Source organism: Sceloporus occidentalis, unplaced genomic scaffold (genome assembly GCF_023333645.1).
Source record: "Sceloporus occidentalis isolate IW3139 unplaced genomic scaffold, rSceOcc1.0.p SCAF_9, whole genome shotgun sequence".
Lineage (NCBI taxonomy): Eukaryota > Metazoa > Chordata > Lepidosauria > Squamata > Phrynosomatidae > Sceloporus > Sceloporus occidentalis.
In genome coordinates, this window is record NW_028316989.1 from 28,089,163 (window position 1) to 28,113,057 (window position 23,895).

The window sequence follows — 23,895 nt, forward strand, 5'->3', positions numbered from 1 at the left end:
CAATATTTTACTGTCACCGTGGCGGCTCACGTAAAATGATGATCACTCGCAGGAAAGAGTTGAGGAGTTTGGGACCAAAATGTGTCTGGAAGAAGAGGCCGTTCCTGATTTTGCAAGGAATACATTAGGAAGCTATATTTCATACGCACTTTGGTGGCTTCAGCAATGTAGCTTTAATAGCAACAACAATAGCAAGTACATTTCTACACTGCTTATCAGTGCACTTAAGCACTCCCTAAGCAGTTTACAATGGTGTGCAAGAGAGTTAAAAGTCTCTCTTCTCTTGGGATCAGACTAGAGGTTAAGGGGATTGTAAGGCATGTTTTTAAACTCCAACAGGTTTACTTCGAGGTGCCTGTTTCAGAATTCAGTCTTGAATATTAAGCTTGTGTTTACCTTCCAATGACCAGTTTGGAAAACAAGATATGGGACCGAGAGAAAATACGTACTATGACAAGCAGACATCTTCACCACTTTTAAGTGCATACCAAGCATATCCTCTTTTTCCACCTTATTTTAAGCAAAGCTTGATTTTACCATTTTATGTAAGGGGCACCATTTTACAATGGCATTGTATTTAATGGGACTTGAACATCCATGGGGGTCTTGGGACAAAAGCCCAGCAGATAGCAAGGACTCAATGTAACTGAGCACAATTCTTTCAGAAAGTTCTCCTCTCCTTAATCTTTTGATGTCTGGAATCTATCTGTATTGCCCATCATCCTTCCAACCCTTGGCATAATTTAATCTCCCTTGGTGTGAACTCTAAGCATTACTGTCCATTAATATTTCTATTTTCTCCCCCTCCCCAATAAAGTCACCAAAATGACTTGGAGCACTTTCCGTAATATGGACTGATGAGCCTTTTTCTCCTAAGCAAGGACACGGCTTCAGCTCATTTGCAGCATCAGTGTTGGTTTAGGCCAACCAAGGAGGGCAACTTCTTACAACTGTAATTTTGGCACACTGCGCTGCCCTTAGAAATCCATCCTCTTGCACATATCTTTGTATGGGAAGGACTCTTTGCCAAATACTTCTGTATAACTTTGGGTTTTGTTCTGGGTGTCTTTTGGAAATGATATAGGTGGATATAAAGTCTCAGGACTTTATCACACCTGCCTTGCTTGTCCCGTCACAATTGCACTAGTTTAAGAATGGAAGCGAACGCCACGGTATAAAATCAATTTTAGAGCAGCCCGAAACAGATTATTCAGACCTCTAAGAATATAATCAGCCTCTGATTATTTGCCTTTAGTAATAATATCAGAAGCAAATGCCCAAGTGATCGACTCCACGATAGCAATGATACTGAAGCAGTCATTTGTGATAACCATGGCTGTGTTATTATCTTTTGGTATTTTCATGACATTTCCTCTTTTCCTTTTCTTTTTCTTTTTTCCCCAGCTTGGCTTTGAAGCCCGATCGGTTGATGTCAGTTGAAGCCTGATTTGTTGACATTGATCTGAAATAGCAAGACTATATAGATTAAAAGCCTGATTAGATGGGCTGCTTTGGGTGTGTGTTAATGGAGTGCCTATGCTCACAGCATAGTATAATATATGCTGTGTATGTATTATACATAAGTATAATACAGCCATACAATGCAGGTTTCTCTCTTTGGAGGTATGGCGTGGATCCTCTTGGTTACTCCCAACTACAATAGACCTGTCAGAGCAAACTAAATTACAGTCAGCCCTCCACATTTGCTGCTGTGACTTTTGCACAACAGGTTGAGTCTCCGTTATCTGGAATTCTGAAATCCGAAATGCTCCAAAATTGTCTGCATGAGTGGCTGAGATAGTGACACTTTTGCTTTCTGGTGGTTCAGTGTACACAGACTTGGTTTCATGCACAAATTGATTTAAAACATAGTGCATAAAATTACCTTCAGGCTAAGTATATAAAATGTATATGAATGTATACTTCTGGTCCCAAGCATTTCAGATAAGGGAAACTCAACCTCATCTTGTTGTTAGGCAGCCATTCTTTCCAGACTGTGGTTGCAAGATTTCATAGTCATCACATTCTCATTTTCCCCATTTCCCCTTCTGGCACCTGAAGAAGTAGGTTATACAACTGACCGATGCTTTAACTACTCTGAAAGGTGCTAGCGGGTTTAGCTTTTCAAGAATAAAGCCATCAGGACTGTTCTTGTATATTTGCTAACGGTGAGTCTTATTCTCTCTTCCTCCTAGGTATTTCGGTCACTAAGAAGACTCACACATGTAAGTAAGGCCTTGCTTTCTGCTATGGTCTCCTTTCTTGTGCATGGGGCAATTGTATTGGATGTGATGGGTTTGTTTTACATTTGTCTTCCTGCCACAAAAACAAAAATCTGGGAGGAGGATGCCAGCATGCTTGAACAACTGAGGTTGCTCCGAATGGGACCAAGGAGCTTGCAAAAGAAAACCAAAATGCAGGCAGAGCTGTGATTTAGGTTGCTGGTTTTGAATCATCCCAAGCCCTGAGATTTCGTAGCTGAAACCTGGAACACCTAGGGACAGCCCCTGGTGATATCATTAATGCATTAAGTGCCAGCCACAGTTGCTCCCAAATATGCATATTTGTTTGGAAATTAAGACAGGAATTGTAATTAAAGGGCCGATTCCCCTTTACCATCCAGAGCATCTTTACCACCCAGAGAGATTTTGCATGGAAATAAGGGAACCATTTGCTGTTAACTGGCCATTTGCTTCAGCAGCCCAGTGCAATCTTCTGGTCCTCATGAGTCCAGATAAAAATTTGAAAGGGGCAATAGCAAACTCTCGAGTTCACATTTCAAAGAAAAAAGAGGGTTTTTTTCCCACCTCCGGTGGATTCATATCCTTGTACTGTTTGCACTTCCACCACTGTCAGCAAGATTTCTTCTTATCGTTCTGAGTAAAATACCTGCAAGGTTTCTGCCGAACTGGGTTTTTCACTGACATGATGTGTCCGTTGCGGAGAACCTTATCAACGGAAACTGTCTGGGTGCTAAAAACTTGTTGGGTGCAGTGTAGCTATTGCTTAGGCATCCCGGTAGTAGTTTCTCCGACAGCGCAATGCACAATTTCGTTTTCACAACGTGCGCCAAAGTGTTTAAATTATGTCTTAATCAAGGACATGCCACATTGCCCATTAAAGTTTGATTGTGAAGTGGCTGTAAGTTGCTTTTCATTTTGACCAGCTAGTGGGCTTTCTAAAGTGTCATGAGTAAAGGTTAGCTCCAGCCACAACAAACCCATTGCATCAAATCTTGGGCGGTGAGTCAATGTATAGGTAAACCCCATTGATTCAGTGAGTTTGCATTGGCTGGGATCTATGGGCTGATTCCCACTACCTTTTAAACTGGATCACAAATTGGTTTGAACTGGCTCAAATGACCCTGGTTCCCACTTAAATCAATTTGCTGAAGCAATTCAGAGAGAGGGGCCATGCACGAGACCCATTTAACCCACTGATGTTTTCCACATCTTTTTGGATAAATCGATTCTGTGCATGTTTGAACCAGATGCGGTTGATTTAAATTTGCCCTTTGGCCAGCTGGAGCGGGTCCATTTTGAACCGCTTTATTCCTGAATGTGAACCACAAGTGGATTATTTTAAGGGGAAAATGTGATTGGATTTCCTTTTCTGTTGACTTCCCCCTGGAAGAAATGAATATCATTACGAGTGTTTTCCAGTCCACAAGGTTTCTTCTCCTGTAGAGATTTCAGCGGAAGGAAAATGCATAGAATAACTACTATTTCCATTCCAGAAGCTCTCTTCTCCCACTGAGTTTCTGCAGAAAGAAATACGCAGAATCAATGTGCAGAATTACCAACATTTTAGAGCCAGATGCCCATAATTTTCAGAGCTGCATCTCTGCTTATCCTTCCGAATGTGCAGTCAATGCAGCTTCTAATATATTTTTTGTTAAATGAATCCAACGCGTGCGCGCACACACACACACACATGCATACACTTTTCTCAGAAAAGTCTGAACTTTCCCAAAACGAAAGTTAAGGACCTGCTCTATTAGCAACAAATGCCCCTAGAGAATGGGAGGAAAAACTGAATCCTGTCCCCCGAGGCCAGTGAAATCGGTGTTTGGTCCCTTGTGTGTTTCTGCCTAATAACTTAACCGGGCAGCCTGGAGCTCCCTCGGGGCTCTTCTGCAAGAGGCCTCCCTCCTTTTGTTAAGATTGCTTATTAAAAATGATTTTATAATGAAGTTGCCTCAAATAGCAGCCAAGTTTTTTTTTCTTGCTTGTCCTTGAAGGACTGTTTGCCCTGGTAAAACAATCCTTGAGCAACAACCCCAGTATATTGCAATCTCTCCTTCTCTCCCTCTCTGCCTCCCCTTGGTTTAAACTTTTCTGTTTTTAATAAACTACTGGGTATATATATATATATATATATATATATATATATATATTCATTCCACCCCTTGGTTGAGAGGGAAGGAACACCTGTTCCTTGCCAGCTGTTTCTAAAAGTCCAAATTTCTCAAGCAGCCGTTACGGCGACACATGGCTATTTGTTTTCCTTAGATTATCCGGCCATCGCTCACACTTGCCTTGCCTCCTTCAGTCTTTAACACACAAGGCTAAAGTCTCTGGTTTTTAATGGTGGCCCATTTTAAAGCCAAGATGAGTGGGGGAAAAACCCAATTATTTAAACTGATTGCCAAAAGATAATGCATTTGCCCCTCTACATTCGCTGGGATTCGGGATGAATGTGGGAAAAATGTAAATTTAAAAAGCACTATTCTTTTTACCTAAGAGGCTATCCAGACTGGCCTAAAAATCCAGCCTGGGGACAGAGTCGGGGCGCAAGGTCTTGATGACACATGCCTGACTCCACCCCCCAAGGGTGCCCTGACGCCGTGCGCCGCTCCAGATGGTGCACAGCATCATGATGCACCTCTGGCACTGCATCCAAATGATGCAGCGCTGAAGGGGTGCCATACAGCCGCTATGCCACCCTTTGGAGGGCACAAAAAGGAGCCTTTTTTGCGCCCTCCAGAGGCAACATTGGGGCTGCGGCATTTGGTTGCCATGGCCAGAATCTGGCTGAAGAAGGTGCAGCTGCATGCTGTTCCTTCAAGGCGGTATGTACAGCCCCCAAGAGACCACCTCTCTAGGAATCTCCAGGTCCTCCAGTGCAACTCTATGGTCAACGTCTGCCAGAGGTTGGCTATTGAATCATGCTGGAGGACCTACAAATGCTTAGAGTAGTGTTTTCTCTAGGAACTTCTAGGGTCTCCAACGCAACTCTATGGTCAACTTCTGGCAGAGTTGTGCGACAGATTCCTAGAGAGAACGTATTAATCAAAACCGCAAAAGTTAGAGCTGCAAATGTGGAGGTCCGACTGTACATGTAAAGGGAATAAAGGAGTCTTTATAGACTAAAAGCTAAACATGAGCCGACAGTGTGATGCAGCAACTAAAAAAAAAAAGCTAAACCGAACCAAAACCCCAAAAAACCCTTTTCTGTAGTTTGTGCTCTGAATTAATTTGCATGTAATTGAAAAGCGAATAATTTCGATTTCGCCTCTCAAACACAAGTTGTCTTGGCAGTGCCCTGGGTGAGATGACACACAACGTAAACTTGGATTTCATAACTTTTTAAACTGTTTTATTTTAACTTTTTAGTTGTTTTTAAGGCTTCCGCCGCTCAGACCTTAAAATTACATCAGCGTAAAGAAGACACATCATGCGTAATAAGATAAATTGCAGCCGCCACCGCTGCCTAAGATGGTTTTTGAAGGACAGGATGCAACAGCAAATGATGCGTCCGACGTACGCGTTTGTACACAATGTTGTTCATAATGTGAATTCTAGTAGTATATGAATGTTCTCCATGCCGGCTAAAAATAATGCCTTTTCCACATGCAAATGAATGCAGGGAGTTAATTCGGTCGCAGCCGTAAAACTCCAGACCTACATGACCATTTCACAACCCCTGAAGTGCTTCTTGATTTGTTGTGTCTCGGCCACACATTTGAGCTTTTCGTGTTTGATTTTTAATCAGCAAAGGAAGTGGCAAAGCAGAGATGCAGAGACACTTCTCAGCTTAATTCTCCAAGAAACAAGTGGGATTTCCCCCCTCTTTCTCGCTCCTTGTGCTTTTGAATCATGAATCAAAGACCTTGTTATTTTTGTCTTCTGTTAATTATTATGTGTGTGTGTGCGCGCACACATGTATTCAGTTCCTATCTTGCTACACGATATTTATTGCTTTGTTTGATTCTTTGCAGCCTGTGACAAATTTAGAATGTAAATCTCTCCAAACACACACACACACACACACACACACACACACACACACAAGCTATATGCCACCTTCTATTACCAGAGCTGGATCACAACAGCACCCCAAACAAGCAGAAATTGTAACAATTTTTTCCGATGATGAAAGCGACACTACTCATGTTTGCCAGCTCTTCTGCAAGGCACTCAATTCCCATGCCCTGTTTAGTTTGCTCTCTCCCCTTGCCTCCTTCAACACTCAGGGTGCATCTACACTGTAGAAATAACTCAGTTGAACACCACTTTAACTGCCATGGCTCCGTTTTGCTGCAACGACCAAAGGGCAATGGGTGCAAACTCCAGAAAAAGAGATTCCACCTAAACATTAGGAAGAACTTCTGATGGTAAGAGCTGTTGAACAGTGGAAGATGCTCCCTTGGAGGATGGTGGAGTCTCCTTGTTTGGAGGTTTTAAAATAAAGGCTAGGCAGCAATCTGTCATAGGGAGGGCTTTGTGTCTTCCTGCATGGCAGAATGGGGTTGGACTGCATGAACCTTGGGGTCCCTTTCGGCTCTTTGTTTCTATGATTCTATGACTCTATGTGCTGCTAGAAACTAAGGGTGAAATTCCACCTAAAGAGATTTCACCCAAACATCAGGAAGAACTTCTTGATGGAAAGAGCTGTTCAATAGTGGAAGATGCTGCCTTGGAGAGTGGTGGAGTCTCCTTCTTTGGAAGTTTTTAAGCAGAGTTGGGAGGGTTTTGATTGTGTATTCCTGCATGTCAGAATGGGGTTAGACTGGGTGACCCTTGGGGTCTCTCCCCGCTCTATGATTCTTGATAGTAAGAACTGGTTGACAGTGGGGTTGTTGCAGAGGTGGTGGACTCTCCTTTTTTGGAGGCCATGCAATGGAGGTTGAATGGGCATCTTTCAGGAGTGCTATAGCTGTGTCTTTCTCCATGGCAAAGGGCTGCAGTTAGATGGCTCTTGTGCCTTTTTCCAACTCTATGGGCTTTATCATACGAGACAATAGGAAGTATAAATGAGAATTATCCCATGAAAATTGCGCATTTGCAATTAAGCTCTTCAAACGACGTTGCAATTATATCTCGGAATATCCCAAGAATATTGCACAATTGTGATAAAGCTTTTCACGCAGCAGTGAAAAGTGACTAAAGTGCCATTAACCTGTGAATAACTAGGCAACAGCAACAAATCATTCATGGGAAAGTCTCGAAAATGCTTTCTTGCTGTTTACTGTCTGTTTATACCCTAGTTATTCCCAGGATAATGCCTCTTTTATCATGCTGTGTTTGAAAATCTTAATTGTGATTTAATAGTAATTGCCTGATTTTCACGGGATAAACCCTGTTTAAACTTCCAGTTTTCCGGTATGTGATAAAGTCCTATGATTGTATGATTTCAGAGGGAATTTCAGCAGGGGTTGCTTGTTGCAAAGCAAGGTGTGTTGTGTGCTTTCAAGTCGTTTCTGGGGTTTATCATAGGGTTATCTTGGCACAGTTCTTCAGAGGGGGTTTGCCATTGCCATCTTCTGAGGCTGAGAGAGTGTAACTTTACCAAGGTCACCCATTGGATTTTCATGGCCAAGTAAGCAACATACAGGAGGCTTTTCCAGTGGTCAGTCTGGCATCCCTAGCCCTGTCTCTGCAAAGGTGGTCAGCTTCTTGCCAGTTTCTGATTTGGAGGACTCAAGGCCCTTTGCACTGGAAGAGTCCTCCAGTGGGACTCTGATGGTCTGCAGTGAGATTCCTAGACATCTAAACTATCAGTGAATTAAACTTGTAGCAGCCTAATCTGCAACTTGCCATCAGTTTATTTCTTTGTCCTTAATCGGCGAGGCAATCTCCACGCTGACAAAGTCTGTGGCTGGCTGGGATGCAGAGAAGTGCTCAGATGGTCTTCAAGATAGAATCCTCCTGCTTTCCATCTTTCTTTCTTTTCTGCAGCATCTCTAGAGAAAGAGATTCCTTATCTCCCCTTGTTGCTGTTATTAAACCAGATATCTCTGTGGAAGAGTTGCTGGAGGAATTTTTTGCAGAGGAAATGGATTTCCTGTCCCGGCTAGTAACATCTTTCATTCTCTGGGCATCTCCACCTCCATCTTTCTCTCTTTCCTTCGCGACATTAAAAAAAGAAGAAGCTTAGTCTGTTTGCTCTTTGTTCTTTTTAGCTTAAAGCCGAAACAACATGTTTTAAGATTGTTGTAACAAGATACGTTGAAGTGCAAGGGAGCCAGATAAAGCCCCAAGGCATGGGAGTGCTTGCAATTGCACATGGTGTTGTGTGCACATGCAAATATAACATCATGTTCTGTTCCAGTGTTGTTGTTGTTTGAAATGATATTTATTAGTTGCTTTTCTAATCCAAAGTACAGGTTCAGTCGCCCTTATCCAAAATGCTTTGGAACAGAAAGCGTTTTGGATTTTGGAATATTTGCATATACACTATGAGATACTGTACCTTGAGGATGGGACCTAAGTCTAAACACAAAATTCATTTATGTTTTATATACTCCATACAAACATAGCCTGAGGATAATTTTATGCACAATATTTTTATTGATTTTGTGCATGAAATAAAATTAGTGTACACTAAACCATCAGAAAGCAAAGGGGTCACTATCCCAGCCACCCTTGTAGACAGTTTTGGATTTTTGGAGTATTTTGGAGTTCAGAATTCCAGTTAAGGAAGACACAACCAGTAATGTGCATTTAAAAAAAAGAAACACAATAAAAATTAAACTCACAATTGGGAAAAAAGTCCAAATAAAAAGAGAAGCAAGCAAAATGATGAAACCACATTAAATTCCAAAGAGCAGTAGTCTCTCTCTCTTAAGCCCATTTCACACATAACAGTAAACCATGGTTAAGCATGATTATGGCCAGCTGCAGGAAATCTTTGACTATTTCAATTTAGTCGTTTTCTAGATTGAGTTTATAGTCCATGGTCATTAGGAATTTATCCCCCATGGTCATTATTTTTTGTTTTCTTGATGTTCACCATTAAGCCTGCCTTCACACTTTTTTTATTTGATTTTCTTTAGCAATTGTTCCAAGTCTTTGTTGCTTTCTGCTAGCGGTGTGGTGTCATCTACACATGCCATTATAGCAGTGGCCCTCAAACTGTGCCCTTTAAGAGATTTTGGACTTCATCTCCCAGAAACCTCAGCCATGTTGACCAGTGGTCTGGGATTCTGGGGGCTGAAGTCCAAAATGCCTTAAAGAGCACAGTTTGGGGACCTCTGCACTATAGCATAACTCCTCTTGCAGAGATCTGTCCTATGCATCTCTGGTGGAGGATCTTGTCCTTCCATCTGATCATCTACCAATGGTGACTGTTGGCTTCCATGAACCAGGTCACTGAGCTACTCAAGATTCAAACTTCAAAAGTATCTAAATTCAAAGACATAGCCATATACAAACATGCATCAGAGGAAGTAGGCTCAAGTCTATAGAAGCTCATGTGACCCAACTTCTTTCAGATAGGTGCTAACAAGATCCCTTGGCGTACTGATTGAAAGGAGCCTGTTTTGGAACAGTAGTGCCTTTAAAGTTTGAACTAAAATCCAGAAGTGGATTGGCTGCCCTCCTTGATGCCACCACAAGATGCATGTTGACACCATCAATGAGATGCAGCAGGGAGGTTATTGTGAGCCAACCACCTGCCTTAATATTTCTCTCCCAGCTGTGCAAACCCTAGTTAATGACAGCCGTCCACCAGCTGACAAGTTTAATGGTCCATAAAAATCTCAGCCCTCGGGGTGTCAGGGGGATATTTATTGTTCCACAAAGCAAAGGAGGGAATTTGTCACTTTCAGATTTAGGTGGCTCAGGCGGGGTGTTTGAAAGGAGGGAGACGCGGCTGGTCCTCAATCACTTTCATTGCATGGTGGGCCCAGATGTGAGTGCAAATTCTTTGGTGGTTTGTTTATGGGTTTTCCCCCTGGTCTCGCCACTGTTAACATGGCCCATGTTTCTTCCATCAAGTCCAGTTCTTCTGGGGCTGGTTCAAGCTTACAAAAATAGAATCATAGAATCCTAGAGCTGGAAGAGACCCTAAGGGCCATCCAATCCAACCCCATTCTGCTTACGTAGCTGGGTATGTTTACAGCCTGGAAACATAGGGCCCGAACAGACAGGCCAAAATAAAGCTGCTTTGGAGGTATGCTATTTAAATGTTGCATGCATCCAAGAGGCCAGAAGCCACGCCAAAGCCACGTTCCAGTCCTAAGGACTGGTGCACAGCTTTGGCGCAGCTTCAGCCTCTTAAGATGCATGTGTCATTTAAATAGCATACCTCCAAAGTGACCCAAAGCAGTTTTATTTTGGCCTGTCTCTTTGGGCTCATAAATGACCAAGGAGCTGGGTGCATTTAGCCTGAGGAAGAGAAGGTTAAGAGGTGACATAAAAGCCATGTGTCAATATTTGAAGGGAAGTCACACTGAAGATGGAGCAAGCTTGTTTTCTGCTGCTCCAGAGAACAGGATATGGAGCAGTGGGTTCAAACTACAGGAGAAGAAATTCTGTCTAAACATGAGGAAGAATTTCCTGATGGTATGAGCTGTTGGACAGTGGAAGATGCTTCCTCAGAGTGTTTCAGAGCCTCCTTCTTTTGGAGGTTTTCCAACAGAAGCTGTCACAGGAAGGACTTAGAGCCTTATGCAACATTGCAATTCACCTTTATGTGATTGGAAGTCAGTTTGTTGTTGTTAACTGCCTTGCGGTTGTGAACTCAACTCATGGCAACCCTGTGAATGAAACCCTTTAAAGCCGCCTATCTTCAACAGCTCTGCTCAGGTCTTGCAGACTCAGGGCTGTGTCTTCCTTGGTTAAGTCTATCCATCTAGAATATAATCTTCTTCTCTTCTTTCTGTCTTTTACCTTTCCAGGCATTATTGTCTTTTCCAATAGTCCTTCCTTCTCATGATGTGTCCAAAGTACGACAGCCTCAGTTTGGTCATCTTGGCTTCCAGGGAGATGTCAGGCTTGATCTGTTCAAGGATCCATTTGTTGTCTTTTTGGCCATCCATGGTTTCCTCAAGCACTCTTCTCCAGCCCCACATCTCCATTTAATTTATTTTCTTCTTAGCCACTTTCTTCACTGTTCGGCTTTCACATCTGTACATGGTGATGGGGAATAACAAAGTCAGTTTATGACGGCCTAAATACCGAAATGATGCCAGCCATTTTAAATAGGACGAAAGCCTGTTAAACAAATCACCAGATTAAAGCAACAGGCAAGGCTGAGACTGTTAAAATGGTGCTCATGGGCATTTAAAATGAAAATATTAAGATGAAGATGAAGATGATGATGATGATGACAATGACATTTGGCCCCAAAAGGCTTTAATAAAAAATAAATCTAATACAGCAGTAGACCCATGATCTGTGCCTTATGTGAAAAGATCTTTTAGAAGAGTAGACAGAGACGCCTCCAGCTTTGACTCTCATTGATAAGAAAATGTCAGGCTTCTGCAGGGAAAGCCCCGCTTTGTCATCTGCATGCGAGTCGTTTCATGCTCTTTCTCACGCTCTCTCTTCCTCTTTCTCCACTTTCTCTCAAGTCACTTTCCACCCGCAACCTACCTAGCAGTTCAACTTGCAGATTCAGCCGGCAGGTTCGGTAGGATTCCTCCCTTTGGGGCAGCTGAATCCCTCTGCCTTCTGAATTTCCCTCCAGCCCTCTCTTCCAAAAACTCAACTCTTAATCATATCCCCACTGCCCACCCCCAGTCTGTCTGAAGTACAGCGGCTTGTAATCTCATGACATGGCCGGTCTTCTAATGGGCAGCAAACACAGCTCACACAAATGGAGTGCATCCTCCGTTCCCTTCCCTTCCTTTCCCCTTGGAGCCCAGACCAGCCTCATATCCATCCTCTGAATGGCCACCCACTTCCCCCTTTTCCCCACTGCTCAGCCTAGCAGGCCCTGGAGGGTGTTGCTATATATTTTCTATGTATTATAAAGGCCATTGGCTATATATATATATATATATATATATATATATTCCAATAAAGTTTATGATATGGCCCTGGAGGGTGGAGGTTTCAGCTGGGGAGCAGAGGGCTACAGAGCTTCTACCTGAGCCCTGTCCAAAACAAAGACAGCCATCCACATAAGCCACACTGAAGTGTATGTGTCAGTTGGCCTCCAACATTTGCAGCTGTGGCTTTTGCGGATTTGGTTCTTCACGGATTTGTTTAATACATATTCTTTAGGAATCTCTAGGTCCTCCAGGGTGACTCCATGACCGACTTCTGCCAGAGGTCACACTAGAGGACTTAGAGTTTCCTAGAGAGAACTGTTCTCTAGGCATTTGTAGGATCTCCAGCACAGTTCTGTGCTCAACTTCCAGCAGATGTTGACCATAGAGTTGCACTGAAGGACCTAGAGATTCTTACAGAGAACACTTCTCTAGGCATTTGTAAGTCCTCTGGCACAATTCTGTGGTCAAATTCCAACGGATGTTGGCCATACAGTTGTGTTGAAGGATCTAGAGCAGCGATTCTCAACCTGTGGGATGTGAACCCTTTGGGGGTCAAACAACCCTTTCACAGGGGTCACCTAAGACCATCGGAAAACAGATTCATAACAGTAGCAAAATTACAGTTATGAAGTAGCAACGAAAATAATTTTATGGTTGGGGGTCACCACAACATGAGGAACTGTATTAAAGGGTTGCGGCATCAGGAAGTTTGAGAACCACTGCTCTAGAGATTCCTAGAAAGAACACTACTCTTCAACCAAGAGCAGTTCTGTCCTTTCTTACAGAATCATAGTAATCATAGACTTGGAAGAGACTTCAAGGGCCATCCAGTCCAACCCTATTCTACCATGCAGGAAGACACAATCAAAGCAACCCCCAAGAGATGGCCATCCAGTCTCTGTTTAAAAACCTCCAAAGAAGGTTTTTTACTCAGCATGAGTGGGCAATTCAGCCTCTTTCCCTCTCTTCCTCTGGCTTTTTTCAGACAGAAAAAGGGCAGATTCATAATCTGAAATTATGCAAAAGTATACGAGTCATTCTGCAAATCTGTAGACTGCTAAAAAAAGAAATAAAGGAGTCTTGGAGCAAAATGAACCCAAACTCTCCCTAGAAGCCAAGATGGCTGAATTGAGGTTGTCTTATTTTGGCCACATTATGAGAAGAAAGGACTCAACAAGAAGAGATAAGGATGCTTGGTAAAGTGGAGGGCAATAAGAAAAGAGGAAGAGTGTATCCCAAATGGATAGATTCAGTCACTTCTCTAGGCATCTGTAGATTTAATCAGAGAAGCTGCAAGAGATGAGCAGCACAGTTGAAGACAGGAGGTCTTTCATTCATGAGGTTGCCATAGATTGAAGTTGACTTGAAAGCAGTTAACAAGAGCAACAAAATAATATTTTGCAATAGTCAAGGGCTGCAAAAATACCCCGGTCGGCAGCTTCTCTGCCCATCTAAGATTGTAGCCAGAAAGCATTGCCCAAGCGTCAAGCTGTCTCTGGACTTGCTAAAACCCAAAGTGCTAGTCATTTTGAAAAAGGTAATGATGAGAGATAGTTATCTGGTCCCCAGAGTAAAGTCTGACTTCGTATAATGTCCTTGGGGCAGAAACCGAGCAGTGAGAGGCTTGGATGCTCTGCGGGGTGCTTGAAATGCTGCAAACATTTTCTGAACGTCAGTCGGTAGCACCCTTTTTCATACAACCTGTCATTAAGACAGATCTGTTTCGTGGAGGGCTGGGGCCAATTTGTATGCAGATGTCAACGTTCCTCCTCCAGGACTTGAAAGGTATCGGGACTCGGAGGACAAGGTGTCCTCAATCCCTCCTCCTTTTGTCCTGGTAAAAGATCTTGTGGTTCTGTCCTAGCCAGCGACACCCTCACAAAGTACGTCATCATTGTCTGGGAACCCACATTTGCGATGCTCTGAAACCACCCGCCTGTGGAATTGTGATGCTCTGAAACCATCTATGGGACTGTAGGGAATGTGCTTGTGTTCCCTATCTGCACTTGTGGCTTCATCCCTGCCCTGCCTTTTTGGTGGGTGACCTTTCCAGGTGCATGGAGGAGCGATGTGTTTTATTGTTTTGCAGAAAGTCTGGGTGTGTGTGCAATACCTGCTTATCCTCCATAATTTGCTTCCAGGCCAAAGAACCATGGTGTGTTCCTGGTTGGGATACTGGTATGTGGGTCTCAGCCTGTAATGTTTGCTCTCCACCCTACGGAGACAAGGGAGTTTGCCCGGATTTACTCCAAATCTTGGTTGTTGTTGTTGTGTGCCTTTAAATCATTCCCAACATGGCCACTCTAAATCAACCCTATCATGGGGCAAGATTTGTCCAGAGGAGCTTTGCCATTGGCTTCCTCTGAGGCTGAGAGAGTATGACTTGGTCAAGGTCACTCAGTGGGTTTCATGGCTGAGTGGGAATTGAACCCTGGTCTCCAGTGTCATAGTCCAACATTCAAACCACTACGCCACACCGAGCAAAATTTACACCGCATAAGTGGATTACAACTCTGGAGACCAGTGTTCAATTCCCAGCTCAACAAGGAAGGCCACTTAGGCAAGTTGCATGCTCTCAGCCTTAGAGGAAGGCAATGGCAAATCTTTGAAGACATCTTCCCAAGAAGACCCCATGATAGGATTGCTTTAGGATTACCATAAGTCAGAATGACTTTAATGCACACAACAACAACAAACCACAGCATAGGTCTTGGCTGTACACTTGCACCAGTTTAGTGCATCCCTAGGCAGTGTTGTTGTTGTTGTTGTTGTTGTTGTTGCTCCTGCTGCTTTCATTGTTCTTGTGCTTCTGTCTTAAAGTCGGCCAAAGAGAAGGGCAAAGTGGCGCGTCATTCAACACAAGTGTTTGTAGCACAATCCATGCCCAACTCCTGTAGTGGTGATTTACACAACACAACACTCCCATGTTGGATCTTAGCCATTGCATGTGTTTCAGAAAACCTTTCTGCAATACATTTCTATCTTTCACTTTACGTGAAGTACGCACTGTGGAAATAACCAAATTTAATTGGTTTTGTGCTATATTTTCCCGTCTTTTTGCAATACTTTTCCATCTTTCACTTTACTTTAACGTGAAGTCTGCCCTGTGGAAATGACCAAATTTAATTGGTTTTAACAGATTAAGAGAAATGGTGAGCAGAATGAGAACATCCTTGATCAAACGCCAGATTTTAAACATAGGGCTCTTCTCCAGGTATTAGCCACTTCTCTTTTGCTCTACAATATATGGTCAGCTCTTATGGGGTTAATTCGGTTTATAAAACAGATCTGGAGAGGTAGCAAGAAACCTTGAATTTCAGTTGCCAGTTGAGTTTCCCCCCTCCTCTTCCAGACTGTTTGATCTATATCTAGAAGAATGGCTTCCCAAAGGACTCTCAGGAGTTTTATCTCCCAGTTTTGTAATTTAATTGATGTTTGTTTCCACAAGTGACCTTGCTGTGGAGCTTTGTCAGTTTGGCGTTCCCATGTAAAAGCTTGGAACTATCATTTAATCTTGGCCCACCAGAGAACAATGTCCGCAGGGTTGCATGCATGCATGCATGCCCCAATCTGCAGACAGACAGCAAAAGTGCAAGGCATGTTGTCGGTTTTTTGCATGCAAAACCACCTTCCTGTGTATCTCTCTTTTCATTTTAATAAAGGCATTAGTCCTTATGACTCTGACATTACACTTCAAAGTTGACGTGGGCAGGTAGAATCTAGAAAAGTTGCTGAACAAGGTTTCCATTGGTTTTCTGCAGTACCTTCCTCCCCTTAACCAGCAAAACCAGAACAAATTATGCAAAACAATAGACATTATGCCATTTCCCCCCACCTTGCATGAAAAATACAAAGCCTCAGAATTTGCATATGCATGCCTCAGAATGCATGCATACGCACACAAACAGATTTGCAATCTGGAGATCTTTGCAAAAGCAGAATTTTTCACAAGCATCCCTTGAATCTTTGCTCTTTCTCCCCCACTTCCTACTGGCACTCTTAAAAATGCATTGGTTGAATTGTCTAATTCTTTGTTTCATTCAATGCTATATGCAATTTAATGAGGCCCTTCTGTAAGACATTGCTGAACAGAGACAAGCTCAAAGCATTGTGGGTTTGCCATTGGCAATACCAGGTCTTGTTCTCAGATAATCATATCTGAAGTTAGTTCAGTGACTACACTTACAGGACAGAAGAAATGCAACAAGTGGCAACGCAAGGGTTGGCATCGGCCATTGTGGTAATTCATTGACCTCCTTCCATACCACACCATACAGAATCCCTAGTAATGTTTTTTTGTACTAATGTTACTCATAAATTTTAATTCCCATATATCACTGAATGCAATGGCAATAGTTGTGACATAAACAACTGGGAGAATAAATATTACAATATCATAAGCACAGCCAGCATGGTGTAGTGGTTTGAGCATTGGATTGTGACTTTTGAGAGAACAGGGTTTGAATCCAGACTTGGCCATAGAAATTTACTGGGTGGCCTTGGGCTAGTCACACTCTCTCAGCCTCAGAGGAAGGTAATGGCAAACTCCCTTTGAAGAAACTTGCCAAGAAAATCCTATGATAGGTTCACCTTAAGGTTTGCCCTAAATCAGAATCAACTTGAAGGCATGCAACAACAAACAACTGTCCCTGAAAACAGTTGGAGGATGTGTTACTCCATTGCAGCTAAATAAGAGTTGGCTCTTGCTAGTTTTGTGAGACATTTGGACTTCTCTTTCAGAGAGCTCTGGCACTACAACAAAACTACAAATCCCAGAATTCCATAGCCCTGAGCCAAGGCAGTTAAAGTGGTGCCAAACTGGATTGTTTCCAAAGTGCAGGAGAAGCTGAGATTTGGTTCCAGGACCTCTGCGGATACCAAATTTCCTGGATGCTTACATCCCATTAAATCCTAAGGCATTGTAAAATGGTGTCCCTTATATAAAATGGCAAAACCAAAGTTTGCTTTTTGGAATTTATACTTTTTTGGAATATTTCCAAGCCATGGATGGTTGGATCCGTGGATATGGAGGGTTGACTGTATGAGGCTGGAGACGACTTGGTCAGGCAAACTGTAGGATGTTTCTTTCTCCCCAGTTCTCTCAAAGGTTCTTTCTTAGTTCTCAAGCATCTCTTTTCAGAAACCTCTCCAAGAAGCACTGAGCGAGGACTTGTCGCCGCTGTGTATTTCTCAGTTTTTGTGACTCCAAATCTCGGGCAGAGAACACTACTCTGGAAAAAAAGTCTCACAACCTTTCTAGCATTTGTGGTCTTCACCATCCACGTCTGTTGGCACTAAGCGGCTAACCCATAAAATGAAAAGTAGCAGGGAAGCAAAGTGGATACCTTTCAAGAACTGGCCATAAAACGCCGGCATAAGATTTTCCGTCGGTTGCATGCCGAGAAGGCCCAGACAAACAGTTCTTGCAAATGAAAGGGGACACCTTGGAATAGTTACTCCAGAAGGCAACTTAATATGTCGGGGTTTGGTTCTGTTTTGCCCGCCCCAAAATAGATGCCTGTGCTTATGTAAACTCAGGAAGACGTGTTCAGTAAACACCACCAGAGCCGACGGCATGACGTGTAACCGCATACAAAACTGGAACCCTTGGTTTGCAATATATTTGGGGGGGGGGGGGGGAGAAGAAGAACCCGTGATTAAATATATATTGCATATTTATCTGTTTCATCATGCTACACCGCAGCTGTAAAGTACTGGTGCACATAGGGATAATTTCAGCAAGCTGTGTACCAAAGGAGAAAGACCAAACGTCTGGGACTCCAGTCTGGATACATGGAACAAAGTCTGGAGTGTCTCTTCATCCACAAAGTATTTCTGGAGTCTCTTCCTTCAGCTCAAGAAAGAGATGGAAAGGCCTAGGTTGCCGATTAAGCAAAGCCATATTCTTTGGATCTGACTAGTCCAAAGTTTTCTATTGACAGGATCAATGCAAATCTTGGGGTGCATTTGCGCTGTAGAAATAATGCAGTTGGGCATCACTGTAATTCAGTGATTCCCAAACTCAGCCCTTCCAGGTGTTTTGGACTTCGGCTCCCAGACTATTGGTCAAGATGGTTGTGGCTTCTGGGAACTGGAGTCCCAAAAACCTGGAGGACCAGAGTTTGGGGACTGCTGCTGTAATCGCTGAAATGGAAATCCTGGGATCTGTAGTTTTGCAACATCTTTGGCCTCCAAAGAATGCTAGTGTCGCACAAAACTAAAAGTCCCATAGTTTATCTAGGATGGAGCCACAGCAGTTAAAGTGGTGTCAAACTGCATTATTGCTACAGTGTAGATGCGGCTTGTGTGAATTTTATTCTCACAGACAACAACAATTGCATCGACCCCATTTCTTGCTGCAAAAAGGGTCTCACTTTCTCCCAGCACTTATGGATTCTCATAAACCTTCCAAGGGTTTTTCCAAATGTTTTAGAATTTGGGATTTAGTCTCTGTCTTGTTCACCTTTGAATCATTTCTGACTTAACAGCAACCTTATCCCAGGGTTTTCTTGGTGACTGTCTTCAGAAACCTGCCATCCTCTGAGGCTGAGAGAGTGTGACTTGCCCAAGGTCACCCAGTGGGTTTCCATGGCCCAGCGAGGATTCAAACCCTGGTCTCCAGAGTCATAATCCTACACTCAAACCACTATACCATGCTGGCTCATGATTTGGAGTTTGGAATATATTGTACCAAAACTAAAAAAATCTACTCTTGTGCAGAAAACCACACATTTTTTCTTTTTGCAGTACCATTTTCTGAACTGAAAAGCAGGGCTTGAAACCAAGTAAATGTCATGACATATATCCAAAACTCTGGCCGCCAAAGTTTTTGGAAGGAATCTTTCTCAACCCTACCTCTCCAATTTGCTGTCGGCAAGAACTACGTCTTTCTAATGCTGAAAGGAAACCATGGTGTCGAGAAGGGCTTATTTGTGTCATTGTATGCGCCGTTTCAAATGTGTGGTTGCCGTCTTGTTTCCTGCTTCCTTTTATTACCTCTCGCACTACTATGAGCTAACTAGAGAGATTTTTTTTTTTTTTTTTTGGCAGCATGTGTATTTGTGTGTGTTTGTATTACTGATTTTTAAATGCATTTCAGCAGCTTTCACCACCAAGGACTTCTTAAAACTGCATTGGCTACATCAGCATGGCACACTATCTGGCCAAAATTTTGGGGCCAAAATCTAAGATTTAGGAGTTTATCACACTGGGGCTGATTTTGGCATTAAAGAGAGATTTAAAGCATCCCACAAAGGAAACGAAAATGGTGTGAATGATTTTCACATGCAATTGCACAAATAAAGTGATATCGGAAATGCATTGTCACCAAAATCCTGAAAGTAAAAAGATGTGTGTTAATTCTTCTTTGTGACCACTTTAATGGCAGTTTCCCCCCGACGCCGTGTGAAATCGTTTTGCGTAATTACATGATTTTTCTGGGATATTCATGGGATAAAGTCTCAGTCTCCTTTGTGTGATAAACTCCTTAGAACATACTTAATATGCATCAATGCTGGGAATGAATGGAACATGAATGGTCCTCTGGCTAATTTTACTGGGAACCCAGGATGAAATCTTGCTCTGATGAAAATCCAGGTTCCATGGATTTGGGCTTGAAGAGATGCAGATTGGGAAGAGGAGTCCATGCGCTTCACATTCCTACCTCTCCTAGCATTTTTATTCTTTAAAGTCATCATTTCGTCTGCGTCATTTGGTGTGAAAATGGCATTTAGCCTTTGGAGGCACTAAACACCTGTCTTGCCCAGCAGAGAACAGGCCTACTTCTTGTTCTGGCTATGCATCAATCTTCATAATGCAGCTCCACCCTCATAATTGGAGAAAGACTTTGGAGGACGGACACACACCCTCCTCCTGGGAGGCTTCCTCAACCCTCTCATTGCATTATGTAACAAATCCAAATGCTGGGCATTATTCAGCCAGATGAACTCCACCCGCAAAGGCCTTGCTTCCTCACTGTCCTTTTGCTCATTGTCCTCCTCTAGCTGCTTCCTTTCCCCCTCCTACTCTTCTTCTTCTCCCTTCTCCTTCTTCTCCTTATCTTCACTTCCTCTCCTCCTCCTCCTCCTCCTCTTCTCCTCCCATTCTCTTCTCCTCTTTCACCCCTCCTTCTCTTCCTCTTCTTTCTCTTCTCTTTTTTCTCTCCCCTCCTACTCTACTCCTTCTTCTCTTTTCCTCCTCCTCCCCCTTCTCCTCCTCCTCTTCTTCAGTCATTTCCTATTACTCTCTTTCTTCTTTCCCTCCTCCTCCCCCCTCTTCCTCTCCTCCTTCTCCTCACCTCTTTCTCTTCTCCTCCTTCTTCTTCCCTCCTCTTCCTCCTCTTCCTCCTTCTCTCCTCCTTCATCTCTCCTTCTTATCCCCCTTGTTCCTCCTCGCCTCCTCCTCCTCTTCTTTTTCTTCAGCCCTCTCCTCCTCCTCTTCATCCTCCTTTCACATGTGCCGTTGTCAAGCCAGGTGTCACCCATCCTATATATGTGCATTTCATTTTTCCTGCATAGGTACAGTACTTTACAGTTATCCCTGTTGAGATTCAATTTTTGTTAAGTTTGGCCCAGCTCTCCAATTTGTCAGCTTTTCCCACAGGGATCCATGTGTATGTCTTGAGGGCCAGCCTGGTGTAGTGGTTTGAGCATTGACACTAGGACACTGGGAGACCAGGGTTTGAATTCCAGCTTGGCCATGGAAACCCCCTGGGCAACCTTGGGCAAACCAGTCTCTCAGCCTCAGAGGATGGCCATGGCAAACCCCCTCTGAAGAACCTTGCCAAGAAAACCCTATGATAGGTTCACCTTAGGGTTGCCATAAAGGACTTGAAGGCACACAACAACAACAACAACAACAAGGTATCCTCAGAAGTTGACTGTTATCATGATGAACATGGTGTCACGGCTGGTATGTGAATCCATGCTTTTGTTAGGCATTGACCTCTTCTTTTCTGGGACCCGAACCACTTGAGAGAACGGAGAATCTTCATTATATCGGAGCCTCTTCCATGACTCCCTTCTTTTCAATCTGACCCTTATCTTTCCTGGCATGGAAAGTGATGTGGAGCAAGGATGTCATAATGTTTCTCTCTTCTCTGACAAGCCATTGAGTAGCCCTGTCAGGAATGATTGCCAACGGAACTGAAATAATCCAGAACGAAGTCTCTGCGTGACACATAACTTGGGAAGATTCTCACCAGGGATGGGAAGGCGATGCTAACAAGTTCTCAGCAGAGTTGAGTGTGTGTGTATGTGTATACCTCACTCCGGCAAAAACAAACCATTAACTTAAGATTCCTCCACAATCACATCCTTTAAGAGCATGTGCAGTCTGGGATCTTTTTTGGACTACATCTCCCTCCCAATCCTCAGTCAGAGTGGCCAATGGGAATTGTAGTCTAAGACAGCTACTCACAGTTGAGAAAGGCTGTTGTAGAAACTACACAGGAGTATCATTTAGCCTTCTCTCTGCTGCCACAACAAACTACAGTTCCCAGGATTCCCTAGCACTGAGCCAGGGCACTTTCATGGGGGTTCTGAGCCCCCAACCCAAGCAAATGTGGAGGGTGCACTGTATAGCCCATCATGTTCATGTACTGGAAACCTATACTTTGTACCCTCCAACAGTTTGCAGATGAGAACTGGGACACATGGGGCCAAGCCACATCGGTTATCAATTGGGCAAATGCTATTCTCAAGGGAGAAGAGACAAGCTAGCAGAGGCTGCAGCAGTTTGCTTTTGCCTGAGCCTACAGGAGCCATGGTGGCACAGAGGTTAAATGCAGGTCCTGCCACCACAAGGTTGTGAGTTCGATCCCAGGCAGGGCTCCAAGGTTGACTCAGCCTTCCATCTTTTCGCAGGTCACTGAAATGAGTCCCCAGCTTGTTGGGGGCAACTGGATTGCAAATTGTAAACCACTTAAAGAGTACTGAGTTCACTGATAAACTGTTTTTCTTGTTGTTAACTGCCTTTGAGTCACTCTTGACTCATGGCGACCCTCTGGATGAGACATCTCCAAGACCCGCCCCCCCTCTGTCCTCCACTGCTCTGCTAAATTCCTGCAACCCCATAAAACCCATGACCTCCTTAACAGAGTCCATCCATCTGGCCTGTAGCCTTCCTCTCTTCCTCCTTCCCTCCACCTTTCCCAGCATTATTGTCTTTTCCAATGAGCCCTTCCTTTTCATGATGTGACCAAAGTACAACAGCCTCAGTTTGGTCATCTTGGCTTATAGGGAGGTTTCCAGCTTGATCTGCTCTAGGACCCATTTGTTTGTCCTTTTGGCTGCTGTCCATGGGATCTTCAGCACTCTTCTCCAGCCCCACATAATCTCAAATGAATGGATTTTCTTCTTATCGTCATTCTTCTGTCCAGCTCTCACATGGTCATAGGGAATATAGTGGCTAGTATGATTCTAACTGTTGTGCTCAGTTTGCATTTTAGGATCTTTTCTTGTTCTTTCATAGCCACCCTCCCATTCTGATTGTCTGACAGTAGTCCCCATTTCTATCAATGTTTGATCCCAGGTATGAGAACTCTTTTACTATTTCTGTTTCTTCATTGTCTAGGTTGATCTTGTGAAGGTCCTTGGTGGTCATTATTTTTGTTTTCTTTATGTTCAACACGAAGCCTGTTCAACACTTTCTTCCTTGATCTTTTTTACTAGGTGTTCCAGGTCTGGGATGTTTTCTGCTAGTCGTATAGTGTCATCTGCATATCTTAGATTGTAAATATTCCTTCCTCCTATTTTCATTCCTCCTCCTTCTTTGTCCAAGCCTTACTTTTCTTACAAACCATGCTGTTTCTCCATATTCTGTCCTGACAGTAGCCTCTTGTCCTGACTGCAAATTCCTCATCAGGACTGTCAGATGTGTTGGCATTCCCATCATGTCTTTAAAGGCATTCCATAGCCTTCCATGATCTATGCAGTCAAAGGCTTTGCAATAGTCTATCAAATGCTATTTCTAAAAGTCAAAGCCACCAATGTGGAGGTCCAACTGTAGTTGGCTCTGCTTCTGCAGAGGATGGACAGGACTGAAGGAGCAAAGCGGTATAGAAATGTTCATGCTATTGCTATTGCTAAAGTTTTGTGTAGAATCCTGCTGTTCATTCAGCCTTGAGGCCACATTTTAAACCCAAGGTTGGTATTTAAAATGGGGGCTATGCATTATTGCAGCTCTAGACCAGTGACCATGTTGTTGACTTAAAATACTGGTGGACCTCCTCTCTTGCAAACAAGGTTGGTTCACGGACCTTTGTGTGTGTGTCAATGACTTCCCACCACAACCAGCCTCTGCCGCATCAGATGTCACCCCCGATTACCACTTTCCTTTCCTCCGCGCTAGGAAGCAAATACAGATCAGTAATAATTTACAGTTCCGTACCTTAAGGTTAAACGTCTGACAATCAAAGGCAACTTAATGGACTGTGACATGGTTCCCGCTGTCGGCCTGACATGACTTGCCGCGTCGTACGGAGAAGCGGACGGCGATCGAACCCCCGCATTAGCAATGCATTAAGCCCACTTGCTTGCTTTGCTGGAAGTTAGTCCTCTTGGTGCATCTGAGTTTCTGCATTTTGGAAAGCAGCCACGTCAGGCTTTTGCATATGTTAAAATAACCATGGTCCTATTATAATGGGGAAGACTGTTAACAGAAGCTGGTTCCAAACT

The 23,895-nt window shown here is 43.4% G+C and overlaps 1 protein-coding gene across 1 annotated transcript in view; it reads left to right on the forward strand.

Moving 5' to 3' along the window:
- Nucleotides 1-2,203: 2,203 nt before the first annotated feature.
- Nucleotides 2,204-23,895, forward strand: part of RORA (RAR related orphan receptor A) — a 92,927-nt gene continuing 71,235 nt past the window's right edge. Inside the window, exon 1 of the mRNA XM_089538333.1 lies at nt 2,204-2,225. The gene's annotated coding sequence lies outside the window, so the exon portion shown is untranslated. The remainder of the gene's footprint in view (nt 2,226-23,895) is intronic.